We start from the raw sequence: 14,802 nt of genomic DNA on the forward strand, positions 1-14,802 counted from the left end.
TCCACTGTTAAATGCAGAGAACAGATAGGTAGAAAGAATACATTGAAAGCCTCTATGAGGGTGAACATTTGTCTGATGTGATAGAAGAAGAAACAGGAGTCGATTTAGAAGAGATAGGGGATCCAGTATTAGAATCGGAATTTCAAAGAGCTTTGGAGGACTTATGGTAAAATAAGGCAGAAGGGATAGATAACATTCCATCAGAATTTCTAAAATCATTGGGGGAAGTAGCAACAAAACGACTATTCTCGTTGGTGTGTAGAATATATGAGTCTGGCGATATACCATCTGACTTTCGGAAAAGCATCATCCACACAATTCCGAAGACGGCAAGAGCTGACAAGTGCGAGAATTATCGCACAATCAGCTTAACAGCTCATGCATCGAAGCTGCTTACAAGAATAATATACAGAAGAATGGAAAAGAAAATTGAGAATGCGCTAGGTGACGATCAGTTTGGCTTTAGGAAAAGTAAAGGGACGAGAGAGGCAATTCTGACGTTACGGCTAATAATGGAAGCAAGGCTGAAGAAAAATCAAGACACTTTCATAGCATTTGTCGACCTGGAAAAAGCGTTCGACAATATAAAATGGTGCAAGCTGTTCGAGATTCTGAAAAAAGTAGGGGTAAGCTATAGGGAGAGACGGGTCATATACAATATGTACAACAACCAAGAGGGAATAATAAGAGTGGACGATCAAGAACGAAGTGCTCGTATTAAGAAGGGTGTAAGACAAGGCTGTAGCCTTTCGCCCCTACTCTTCAATCTGTACATCGAGGAAGCAATGATGGGAATAAAAGAAAGGTTCAGGAGTGGAATTAAAATACAAGGTGAAAGGATGTCAATGATACGATTCGCTCATGACATTGCTATCCTGAGTGAAAGTGAAGAAGAATTAAATGATCTGCTGAACGGAATGAACAGTCTAATGAGTACACAGTATGGCTTGAGAGTAAATCGGAGAAAGACGAAGGTAATGAGAAGTAGTAGAAATGAGAACAGCGAGAAACTTAACATCACGATTGATGGTCACGAAGTCAATGAAGTTAAGGAATTCTGCTACCTAGGCAGTAAAATAACCAATGAGGGACGGAGCAAGGAGGACATCAAAAGCATGCTCGCTATGGCAAAAAAGGCATTTCTGGCCAAGAGAAGTCTACTAATATCAAATACCGGCCTTACTTTGAGGAAGAAATTTCTGAGGATGTACGTCTGGAGTACAGCATTGTATGGTAGTGAAACATGGACTGTGGGAAAACCGGAACAGAAGAGAATCGAAGCATTTGAGATGTGGTGCTATAGACGAATGTTGAAAATTAGGTGGACTGATAAGGTAAGGAATGAGGAGGTTCTACGCAGAATCGGAGAGGAAAGGAATATGTGGAAAACATAAGGAGAAGGGACAGGATGATAGGACATCTGCTAAGACATGAGGGAATGACTTCCATGGTACTAGAGGGAGCTGTAGAGGGCAAAAACTGTAGAGGAAGACAGAGATTGGAATACGTCAAGCAAATAATTGTTGACTTAGGTTGCAAGTGCTACTCTGAGATGAAGAGGTTAGCACAGGAAAGGAATTCGTGGCGGGCCGCATCAAACCAGTCAGTAGACTGATGACCAAAAAAAAAAAAAAAATACCTATACCAGTTTCTTTGGAGCTTGAGTGTATAGCAAATATTTCTAAACTGACTGTGCAGGTTGCAGAGTGTACATAATCATAGGGCTGTATCGTTGACTGCAATCTGTTGTAGAACTGTGGAACGTATTTTATACTCAGGAATTATGGCTTTTTGGAGAACAAAAATCTCCTTTTTAAAAATGGATTGCACTAATCGGTCACTCTGTTCCTCCATGACGCCACATTGCGGTAGACAACGACGCTCAGGTTGACGCCGTGCACTACCGTTTAGTGGCGAAAATACGAGTCTGTCAGGTGTCAGACCAGATTTTCAGCTGTATTCAGAACTTCCTTGTAGACAGTACTCAAGACATCGTTGTTAACGGAACAAAATAGACAGATGTAACTGTAATTTCGTGAGTACCCCAAGGAAGTGTCATAGGACCGTTATTGCTTACAGTGTATGTAATTGCTGCAGTAGCAAGCGTCCCGAAGACTTTAAGATTCTCCGCAGGTGTTGCGGTTGTCTATTACAAAAAAGCAACGCCAGAAGACAGAATAGATTTGCAGAATGACTTGCAGAGGTTTGATGGATGATGCTGGCTGCGGCTGTTGACCCTGTAAGTAAAGAAGCTTAACATATTGCGCACAGATAGGAAAATATAACCATTACCGTATAGTTGACGACAAACCGCTGGAAATACTATCTGCAGTAAAATATCTAGGAGTAACTGTCCTGAGCGACCATAAGTGCAATGACCACATAAAACAAATGGTGGGAATAACAGATGCCCGACACAGATTCATAGAAACAATGTTAAGCAAATGTTACTCAAACACGAAAGAAGTGGCTTATACGACCCTTGTTCCGCCGAACCTTTGAGTACTGTTCGTGTATCTGGGATTCTTACCAGGGTCAGAGGAAGCTGTTGTTTATCGAGTAGTAAAATCATCAGAAGATCAAAAAAATTGGAAAACGATTTAGGAAAGATATCTGTCTGGAGAAAAAATTGGCAATTGGCCTTAAATAACGAAAAGCATGGGGTCCTCCACATGAGTGCTGAAAGGAATCCGTTAAACTTCGGTCGCACGATAAATCAGTCAAATCTAAAAGCGGTAACTTCAGCTAAATACCTAGGATTTATAATTACGAACTTACATTGGAAGGACCACGTAGAAAATGTTGTGGGGGAGACTAACCATAGACTGCGTTTTATTGACAGGACACTTAGAAAGTGTTACAGACCTACTAAGGAGACAGCCTACACTAATCTTGTCCGTCCTCTTTTATAATACTGCTGTGCGTATGGGATCCTTACCAGACTGGCGGTTTATGTCGAGGAATTTCAAAGAAGGACAGCACGTATTGTATTATCGCGAAATAGGGGAAGAGTGGCGCTGATATGGTACAGGATTGCGGTGGACATCATTAAAACAAAGACGTATTTCATTGCAGCGGAATCTTCTCACGAAATTGTAATCACCAAATTTGTCCTTCAAATGCGAAAATGTTTTGTGGACGCCGTCCTAATTTGGGAGAAACGATCATCTTAATGAAATAAGGGAAATGAGAGCTCGCACGGAAAGATGCAGATGTTCGTTTCCTCCGCGCCCTGTACGAGATTGGAATAATAGAGAATTATTGTGCAGCTGGTTCGATGAACCCTCTGCCAGGCGCTTGAATGTGATTTGCAGAGTATCCATGTAGATACAGATGTGCCAGATGGGACTGATAGAGGAGATAGAGAAGATTCAGCGAAGAGTGGCGAGTTTCGTCATGGTATCGTTTAGTCTGCGCGTGAGCGTTACAAACAGGTTCAACAAACTCCACTATTAGACGTTGCCTGAGAGGCTTTGTGCATCAAGGAGAGGTCTGCTATTGAAATTTCAAGACAAAGTTTCCGGGAAAACTCGGACAGCCTGTTACTACAGTTGTGGCCTGGTGACATGATACGGGTTCTTGGGAACATGACGTCCACGAATGGCTGCAAATGATCTCTAGGTGGTTGAATATAACCATTTTCAGTCAGTGATTGGTTTAGTGCAACCAGAGGAGCCAGTCCATTCCATGTAAATACATCCCACACCATTAGGGAACCAGTTTCGACAGTGTCTTCTTGACAACTTGTGATACGTGGAGTTTACGTGCAAACCGGTGACAAGTGAAATAGTAACAAGTACAGAGGACTTGCAAGATGCAACTAATTTATTACTGATCAACAGTTTAACCCAAAGGTCACAGTATTTACCAAAAATTTTCTACAAGTGTCTCTTATACACAAGTCAGAAAAATACATTACACAAAACCTTTCTGATTGAATTATTTACGAACAAGAACTTCTTATAAGTTCTACACTAACTGTAAGCACTTCAAAAATAAAAGGTAAAATCAGTTTCATTTAACAAAGGGCACTTGACTAATAAAAATGAAATAAGTTTCTTTTAAATAGGTCACCCGGGCAAGCGCAATAGAACAATTCACACAATTTCCAATTTCCGCTACCCATCAAGTATTTCTCTTTAACATGTACATAATTTCAACTCCCGCTCCACGTAAGGTATAATTCAGAACACTAGTCTCCTTCCTTTATGGTTTTGAATGTAAATATATAAGCAGTATAGCAAACGGAACAGACGCCTTGGCGTCCCAATGCAGAGGAAACTTAACTTAATGCAAGATCCCCACTCACTGCAACCTGAAGAACTCAGTGGCCGCCGTATCTGTTGCCATTTTCCTCGAGGCCAAAAGAATCTCCGTTCCCTCTGGTACTGGTCGGCCATGGCGTCGAACTCCGGACATCGATTTAGACACGGACTGGGTGCCCGCTGCAGTGCTGCAACAGAAAAGCACAAGCACACAGCCACAGCCAAAAGAAACAATGTTAACAGCCCCAGAACACAGTAAGATAAAATTCTGCAAAGATAGATCACATCAAGACAAAGACAAATTAAAAATGGTTAAAAGTATTAACTGTAGACCTCAAATTTCAAAATATGTAAAATTGTCCCAGCACAAACAGACTAGTTTTAAAAGGGCAACGATAATACAGAGCATAATATTATTACACCAGTAGGTAGCAGTTCCAATACAATATTGGCACTCATAAGCAAAGGTACAAGCTAGTGATAACACGTGTAGGCTCGAGTGCAAAACTATAAAGCTTGAATGTATACTTCTTCAATAGACAGCAGCGTAGTACATAGTTCAACTCCACCAGCCAACATGTATAACACATTGCTCAGCGTCCTGTGTAGAAGGCCCCGGCCCAGTCACGCCTCAAGAACTTGCAATAACAGGCCCGCTTCCGCACTCCGAGCCACATACAGCGGTCAAATCCTGCTAACTCAACGCAAACACAGATTTCACTCTCTGAGCAGCGACACGCACCGGCCGCTCCGAAGCCAAAACCCAGTCTGCCTGCCAGCCAACCAGCACCACCACCGGCCAACGAGGCAAAGATAAGCGACGCCAGAGGGAAACAATCGATCCGGGTGAAGCGAAGGGAGAAAGCGACTAGCGCCGGCGCCTCCCCACATATCAACTTGGGTCCATGGCTTCGTGCGTTCTGCACCATTTTCGAACCCTCCCTTCAGTTCTTACCAATCGAAATCTGGACTCATTTGACCAGACCACGGCTATCCTGTGGCCTACGTTCCAATCCATGCCTTCGTGGGTTCTGCACCATTTTCGAACCCTCCCATCAGTTCTTACCAATTGAAATCTGGACTCATCTGACCAGACCACGGTTATCCTGTGGCCTACGTTCCAATCCATGGCTTCGTGGGTTCTGCACCATTTTCGAACCCTCCCATCAATTCTTACCAATTGAAATCTGGACTCATCAGACCAGACCACGGTTATCCTGTGGCCTACGTTCCAATCTATGGCTTCGTGGGTTCTGCACCATTTTCGAACCCTCCCATCAGTTCTTACCAAATGAAATCTGGACTCATCTGACCAGACCACGGTTATCCTGTGGCCTACGTTCCAATCCATGGCTTTGTGGGTTCTGCACCGTTTTCGAACCCTCCCATCAGTTCTTACCAATTGAAATCTGGACTCATCTGACCAGACCACGGTTATCCTGTGGCCTACGTTCCAATCCATGGCTTTGTGGGTTCTGCACCATTTTCGAACCCTCCCATCAGTTCTTACCAATTGAAATCTGGACTCATCTGACCAGACCACGGTTATCCTGTGGCCTACGTTCCAATCTATGGCTTCGTGGGTTCTGCACCATTTTCGAACCCTCCCATCAATTCTTACCAATTGAAATCTGGACTCATCAGACCAGACCACGGTTATCCTGTGGCCTACGTTCCAATCTATGGCTTCGTGGGTTCTGCACCATTTTCGAACCCTCCCATCAGTTCTTACCAAATGAAATCTGGACTCATCTGACCAGACCACGGTTATCCTGTGGCCTACGTTCCAATCCATGGCTTTGTGGGTTCTGCACCGTTTTCGAACCCTCCCATCAGTTCTTACCAATTGAAATCTGGACTCATCTGACCAGACCACGGTTATCCTGTGGCCTACGTTCCAATCCATGGCTTTGTGGGTTCTGCACTATTTTCGAACCCTCCCATCAGTTCTTACCAATTGAAATCTGGACTTATCTGACCAGACCACGGTTATCCTGTGGCCTACGTTCCAATCCATGGCTTCGTGGGTTCTGCACCATTTTCGAACCCTCCCATCAATTCTTACCAATTGAAATCTGGACTCATCAGACCAGACCATGGTTATCCTGTGGCCTACGTTCCAATCTATGGCTTCGTGGGTTCTGCACCATTTTCGAACCCTCCCATCAGTTCTTACCAATTGAAATCTGGACTCATCTGGCCAGACCACGGCTATCCTGTGGCCTACGTTCCAATCCATATGGTCGGGAGCCCACGAAGCCGCTGCAGGCGGTGCCGTTCTGTCAGCAAAGGCACTCAAGTCGGTCGTCTGCTGCCATAGCCTATTAACGCCAAATTTCGCCGCTCTGTCCTAACGGAGACGTTCGTCGCACGTCCCAAGTTGATTTCTGCGGTTATTTCATGCAGTGTTGCTTGTCTTTTAGCACTGATGACTGCGCAAATGCCGCTACTCTCTGTCGTCAAGTGATCTGTCACTGCGCTGTCCGTGATCAGAGGTAACGACTGAAATTTGGTATTCTAGAGAGCACTCTTGACACTGCGGGTCTTGGAATATTGAATTCCCTAGCTCCAACTACCATTCCACCTACGCAGTCTGTTATTTCCCGCCGTGCGGCCACAATGACGTTGGTAACCATTTCACGTGACTCACTTCAGTACAAATGACAGCTGCGTCAATGCACTGCAGTTTTATACTGTGTGTACGCGATACTAATCCGCATACGCGCATGTCATTATCCCCATTCCTTTTATCAGCTTGTAACACCATAACTCGAGTGCCCTACTGATTTATTTTGCTTTGTTTCATTTAACGTTATATCGTTGAGCTACTGTAAATGTGTTTGGTTGAATAGATACCATGAGAATGTCTATTCTTTTCTCTGTTATAAACTTGATGTCTTTTAGAATGTGGGAAGTTTGACTTATGTAATATGTACGATATGAGCAAATGATATGTGTATCTTTCTCACTTAAAGTCTTTGGTTATCTTTGAAACTGAATAATTTATGTGCAAATGTTCTGTTTTATTTAAAATATTTGGTTGCTGTTATGTAAACTACTGATCCTCGCTTAGGGTTCTTAGTTATTCTGTATGTAAAAGTTGTTGTGGTTCCCCTCGGGAACGGAACTGTGTAGCGCGCGCAAATTGTGGTTGGCCTACGTACAAAAGGTGGAACAAGAGTCAGTCGGGGACAAGCTACGAGTCGGGGACGAGCTACGAGTCGGGGACGAGCTACCCAACTCTGCACTGCCATGTTAATGTTGTATATTGTGCTGGTTCCGAGAGAGGTTTTTTCTGCCACCTTCCTATGCCTCGGATGTATGGATATATAGCTGGAACGATTCTGGAATTGGTATTCATCATCGCCACCAAGAAGGGACAGAGTCCAGCAATTCTGCCTGCGAATCCACCTACCAACATGCAGTTGCCACCACATTGCGCAATCACTGTATCGGAATGCTACAATAATGTACAGTGAAGAATCAGCTCATTGGATGTTTTAGAGTACACAAATATAAGGTAACTTATAACTGAATTTATGTACCTACCTTGATTTTTTCCTCATCATAACACCTCTCAGGTTCCTCTCCGTTTGATTACCGAGTGTCCCTACTGAAAGAACATTAAAGACCAGTGTTTTTGCTAATTAATGCCTCTTGAACATAGTAAAAAGAAAGTTAAAGTTAATGTGGCAAGAGAGTGACTTAAAGTTAATGATGCTTGCTGAAAATAATTTTCCTAGTAAAACTGCTTATTAATGTGTTGTTGCCAACTTCAAATTAAAAGTTCTTAAGACTGAGGCTTATAAAGTTTTTCTTAGTAAATGATCACATTACTGCCTGTTGTAAATCGCAGAAGCTGAGTCAGTATCTTACATACATGTTAATTTTGCCTCTCAATGTAGTAAAAGTGGAAAACTGCGGTTGTGAAACGTTATATACTCATGTTTGCTAAGTGTTTGTCTCTCTTGTGTATTAGAAGTGCATATTAATAGTATAAAAGGATCCACAGTTTGTCTATTGTGTTAATGCTCGGTAACAAGTAATGGAAAGACCACTAATTATGAAAACCGTAATTTCTTCATTCAAATGATAGTGACAAGCAACCTGTTAGTGGATTCCAATTAACTTCCATTTCAAATAGTACAGTATTTAACTGAGAGAGACTTAACCTATGTCCAATTTATGATCCTGGAGGGAATGTTAATAATAATGTTATAAAGACCATTCAGTTTGGCCGGCCACGGTGGTCTAGCGGTTCTAGGCGCTGAGTCCGGAACCGCGCGACTGCTACGGTCGCAGGTTCGAATCCTGCCTCAGGCATGGATGTGTGTGATGTCCTTAGGTTAGTTAGATTTAAGTAGTTCTAAGTTCTAGGGGACTGATGACCACAGATGTTAAGTCCCATAGTGCTCAGAGCCATTTGAACCATTCAGTTTGTGTAAGCCCTGAAAGTAATAGTGTGTTTCGGTATCTGTTATAATTTTGCAAATAGTTTGTGCTTCTCTAACTGTTAGTTTCAATCTTACCGTAAACATATGTATGTGTCAGAGTTCATTGCACTCGCGTGTGGCCAAGTATAGGTTGTGTTTGTCCGTTAAAGTTACTGATAACTATTTTCTTGAACGAGAATGTTAATCATTCTCTTGCCTAGTTAGGCTGGCGACCGTTTTCTTTATCAGTTAAACAGTGCAGATAGGCAAAATTTTGTTTGTACTGTTCAAATATTTACGTAATTCTGACTTTCATTTCCGATAAGCCACCACCGTTAGGTACAACACGGTCAACATAACAAAATTCCTCTCAGAGGGTAACACTGTTCTGTTGCTTTATACCATAATTGTTCTAACTATATAGTTATATTTCACGACCTGCCTACAACCTTAAGGTTATGGTACAGTAGTAGCAGACAGGAGTATTATAAGCTCAGTGTATACTGGCTTCAAATCTGACAGCTGTTACCGGTAAATGCAAGGCCATTTCAACCAATTTACGAACGAACATGGGGTGCGGAAACGCATCCAATATACATTTGGATTCAGTTACCTCGAGAAAAGACCAACGCTTACAGCGGCACATACACTATGTGATCAAAAATATCCGGACACCTGGCTGAAAATGCCTTCCAAGTTCGTGGTGCCCTCCATCTGTAATGCTGGAATTCAATATGGTGATGGCCCACTCTTAGCCTCAATGACAGCTTCCACCCTCTCAGGCGTACATTCAGTCAGGTGCCGTAAGGTTTCTTGGGGAATGGCATCCCATTCTTCATGGAGTGCTGCACTGAGGAGAGGTATCGATGTCGGACGGTGAGGCCTGGCACGAATTCGGCGTTCCAAAACATCCCAAAGATGTTCTGTAGGATTCAGGTCAGGACTCTGTGCAGGCCAGTCCATTACAGGGACGTTATTGTCGTATAAACACTCCGCCACAAGCCGTGCATTATAAACAGGTGGTCGATAGTGTTGAAAGATTCTATCGCCATCCCCGAATTGTTTTTGAAAAGACTGCGTTTTCTTGGCAGAACACTTAGAAGATGCGACAACTCTACTAAACAGACTGCCTGCACTACATTTTTCCGTTTTCTTTTGGATTACCGATGTGTGGTACGGTCTCGTTACCACACAGGATCGGCGGAGAAAATTAAAAAAAAAGTTCAAAGAAGGGCAGTTCATTTTGTATTATGAACTAGGGAGAGATTGTGTAACATGTGTTACTTGAGCAGAAGTCGCAACTACCGAGACAAAGGTTTTTTTCGTTGTGGCGAGATCTTATCACGAAATTTCAGTCACGAACTCTGTCCTTAGATTGCGAAAATACATTTTTGACTCCCATCTATAAATGGAGAAATGACCCTCGTTATTAAATGAGACGAATCGCATTTCCTATGTGCTGTTCCCGAGTTGAACGATCGAGAAATAACCTAAAACTTGTTCTGTGAACCCTCCGTGAATTGCGGATGTAGATGTAGAATAGCAGTAAAAAGTGCTACTAAAGGGATACTTTAGTATTTTCGTGCCTGCGGGATGCGTAGACTGAAACTTCATATTCATATAAGCTAACGCTGAGGTGATAAAAGTCATTCGATACCTCCTAATATCGTGTCGGTCTCCTTTTCCCGGCGTAGTGAAGCATCTCGACGCGGCATGGATTCAACAAGTTATTGCATGTGTTGCACCTCTTTGTCGCCTATCAACGTCTCTGGCGCCTTGCGTAGCTTTGGCCGCATCCGCAGTGGTTCTGTCCTCGAGTTTAAAAGGACGGAGCAAGTGCTGGAGCGTCAGTCACCTCGGCTCGCTCTGAAGATGGCTGGACAGTATTCAGCCGAAATATTAGAAGAAGAAGCTGAATTTATGCGGCTGCAAGCCCGAAATTTTATGGAACAGTTCTTACGCTGCAACAAACATGAAGCGGAACATCAGGTCATTGGAAGTCCACTGCAGACATACTGAACCATGCTGCCTCTATAGCTGTCCATAATTGTGGAAGTGTGGACGGTGCAAGATTTTGTGCATTAATCGATCTCCCTATTATGATCCATAAACGTTATCATGTCGGGTAATCTGGGTGGCCGAATCATTCACTTTAATTACCCAGAATGTTCTTCGAAGCAATCGCGAGCAATTGCGGCCTGCTGACGCAGTGCATTATCATCCATAAAAATTGCGTTCTTATTGGGGGGCATGATGTCCATGAATGGCTGCAAATGGTCTCAAACTAGCCGAACTGAACTATTTTCATTCATCACTTGAACCAGAGCATGCCACGTTAACACAGCCCACGCCATTATGGAACCACCACCAGCTTGCACAGTCCCTTGTTGGCAACTTGGGTCCATGGCTTCTCGGGGTTCTGCGTCACACTCGAACCCTATCATCAGATCTTACCAACTGAAATCGGGGGTTATCTAACCACGGCATGGTTTCCTAGTCGTCCAGCCGAGTTGGTCACGAGCCCAGGAGTGGCGCTGCAGGCGGAGTCGTGATGTTGGCAAAGGCACTCACATGGGTCGTCTGTTGCCAGACCATTAACGCCAAAATTCGCTGCACTATCTTAACGGATACTTCATCGTACGTCCCACATTGATTTCTGTGTGTATTTTATGCAGTGTTGCTTTTCTGTTACCACCGGAAACTGTACGAAACGAGACTGAATAACACGTTCTCGGTTCTCAAGCCGCGTCAATGCGAATAAAATCCTCGAGCTTTCGATGACCATCTCATCCAGCAGAAAGCCCATTCCCGCCTCCGCCTTCTGAAACTCCTGTCTGGCCGGACATGGGGATTGCATCCTTCTACCATCCTCCACACCTACAAATCCCTCATCTGTCCTATCCTCTGTTATGCCACCGTTGCCTGGATCTCCGCCCCCACCCGCTTTTACAAGGCCCTCCAAATCCTTGAACGCCATGCACTCCGCCTTGCCTTCCATATCCGCCTTCCTTCCCCCACACGGCTCCTGTATGAACTGATCCCCTTCCCCCACCTCCTCCTGTTCTTCCAACACCTCCGCATCTTTTACATTGTCCGCAGGCTTGATCCCCCCCACCCTCTGATTTCCTCCTTCCTCTCCACCCCCGCCCGTTGCCGCGCCTCTATCGCTGTATCCCTCCACCTCCACACCATCTCCTTCATCAGAGCAATTTCCAACACCTCCCCCACCCGGATGACGAACTTCGCCGTGACATATAACCTTCCTTCCAACTATAACCTGGCCTTTCCCCTCCCCCCTTCCCCAGGCCGCCCTTTTTTTCCTCTTCCTTCCTTCTCCCAGAGCGGATTTTCCTTCTCCCCCCCCCCTCCCCTGAGACCCTGCACCCCATACTTGCCTCTTTCCTTCCCACATCCCTCCCTACCTGGCACTCTTCCGTGCGCCCCCCACTCATCTCCCCCATCTCTTCCCCTCCCTCCCTTCTTCCAGTCTCCCTCATATTTTATGCTCCAGTCATACTGTGCCTTGTGTTCTTTTAATTGTCGCAGTGTGTGGCCTTTTGTGTGTGCTACTTTTAAACAGTTTTCACAGTTTTTTATCTCCATTTTACGGTCACCCCGTTTTTTTGTCTATTGCCTTCCATGATGTTCCCCCTTTTTTATATCTATGTTCACCATATTCTCTCCTTTGTTATTTTTAAATGTCTTCTATGTCTTTCGGCTGAAGAGCAGCGCATATGCTGCTACCAGCCCGCTCCGATGGGGAATTGAAATGCAATAAAGAAAAAAAAAAAAGGATGACCACCTTCGCCATCGTCGTCAGGAGTTCACTGACAGCATGACGACATCATCAGTAGCAAATCAGATAGACCCAATGTGCTGTGCGCACTTAAGTCGACCCGGTCGGCCAGCGGAGCTGTTGCCCGTGGCAGCACCGGTGACGTCAGGTGGCGCCAGGGTCAGGCGCCACGTTTGAAACAGGTCGTTTTATAGGGCGGGCAACCACAGCCAAACTTAGACATTTTTTAAAAGAAAATTCCGCACTGGCTGTATCAGTGATTTTTATTAAATCTGCGACGGGTTTCGCACCACTTATCAGTGCATTCTCAGGCAATATACGCACGCTATTTATAACATAGTAACGACCTACATTGACCTGTAGCCACTCCCCACTATTCACGTCCAATATATATTGCCTGGGGATGCACCGATAAGTGATGCGAAACCTGTCGCAGATTTAATAAAAATCATTCATACAGCCAAGGCGGAATTTTCTTTGAAAAAACATTTGAAGCCGCCGCTCCCGCGTCGCGCGTCTGTCTTTGCTTTCTTTCGATGTCCAACGCCCGCCCCCATGCCTTGCTGACAGTGTATCCGTGGTCTCTGTTGAAATTGTTGTTTAAACAATTCTCGGCCGCTTCCTCCATAACAAAGTCCCAATATGTAGATGCATAAACCAACGCTTTTGTATTTTCGAACTGCTCTCGGTGATTAAGTGAAGGCCATCGGCCACTACATTGTCCGTGGTGAGAGGTAACTCCTGAAAGTTGGTATTTTCGGCACACTCTTGACACCGTGAATCTGGGAATATTGAATTTAAAAAAAATGGTTCAAATGGTTCTGAGCACTATGGGACTTAACATCTGTGGTCATCAGTCCCCTAGAACTTAGAACTACTTAAACCTAACTAACCTAAGGACATCACACACATACATGCCCGAGGCAGGATTCGAACCTGCGACCATAGCGGTCACGCGGCTCCAGACTGAGCGCCTAGAACCGCTAGACCACCGCGGCCGGCATATTGAATTCCCTAATGATTTCTAGCTCCAACTGCCATTCCACATGCAAAGTCTGTTATTTCCTGTCTTGCCGCCATAATCACCCCAGAAACATTTCCACATGAATCACCTTGAAAGGTCTCTGCTGGATTCCTTTCATGTTAATTTCTTAAATCTGTTGTCATTTACGGCATAAATTCCTCTTCTAAATTTACTGTGGTGTTTCTGACTATCTGGGAGGAGACTGAGCAGTGGAACGTGTTACTTTTACACATAAACAAGAACGATCTGTCACACTACTACACTTTAAAACACAGTTTATATGTCATTCATGTCACACAGTCTCATACAGAACCTACATCCGCTTTCTTTTATATACTGTATATGATAAGATACTGTCATCCCCCTTCCCTTCTGTGTGAGAGGATGAATGAGCAAATGTATTTCTAGTTGCATGCTTGAGGGTAGCAGACAAGCCTGTCTGCTAGAGAACAGTAGGACCAACGTCGGAACAGGTAGCTACGCTTTCTAAAAGCAGAGAGGTTTCTATTCTTAGTATGGTCCTGTCCGTCCCTTGTCATGTTGGTATAGGAAGCTGCCTCTCTGGTCACTTCCATTTGTATTGGTGAGCCACCCTCAGGAAGGGACCACGGCAGTCTGTCCGTGGCGAACGTCTGAAGTGGTAAGATCTCCGGCTAAGCGCGTGTCTGCTAAGTCCGTAGGACAATGGATTTCTTAAGTTCAGCCTAACTGAAAATTTAATCACCTTTATTTCTAAAATATCTAATGTTATCTTAAATTGCAACGCAGTGTATTTCGAGTGTGAAGTTCAGAATATCTTCCAGTAGTTACTTTGTCACTACTTTGTGAGTAAAGTGGAACTACGTGTTGATCAGTGACTCTAACTAAGATCATCAATCTTAAATGCGAATGTGCGTGAGATTATAACGTCTCGTCTTGACAATATTTTTCAATATAGCAACTTTTCTTTATGTTCAACCCACGTGGGGTGTACTTTGTGAGACCAGTACCACGTGCTTATACAATTGTTTGACCCATCAGGTTAATAGTAAGACGTTAGTAACCAGTTCGAGGTTTTTCTTTTGTAAATTGCTTTTCGATCTAATTTATTTTAATTATTAAAATTATTGTGGAGTTACACTCTTTGTGTAAACCAAGTTGACCACGTGAAGCATGTGGTGTAATCATCAAAGTAGCCCTCAGCTATTCTTTTCGGGAAGATTTCACAGAGAGTTAGTATGTATTTAGTATACCAGTGTGTGGTAATTACATGACGGACAGGATTGCGCTACGAACGTAACTTCT

This window comes from Schistocerca cancellata, chromosome 10, assembly GCF_023864275.1.
Source record: "Schistocerca cancellata isolate TAMUIC-IGC-003103 chromosome 10, iqSchCanc2.1, whole genome shotgun sequence".
Classification (NCBI taxonomy): Eukaryota; Metazoa; Arthropoda; class Insecta; order Orthoptera; family Acrididae; genus Schistocerca; species Schistocerca cancellata.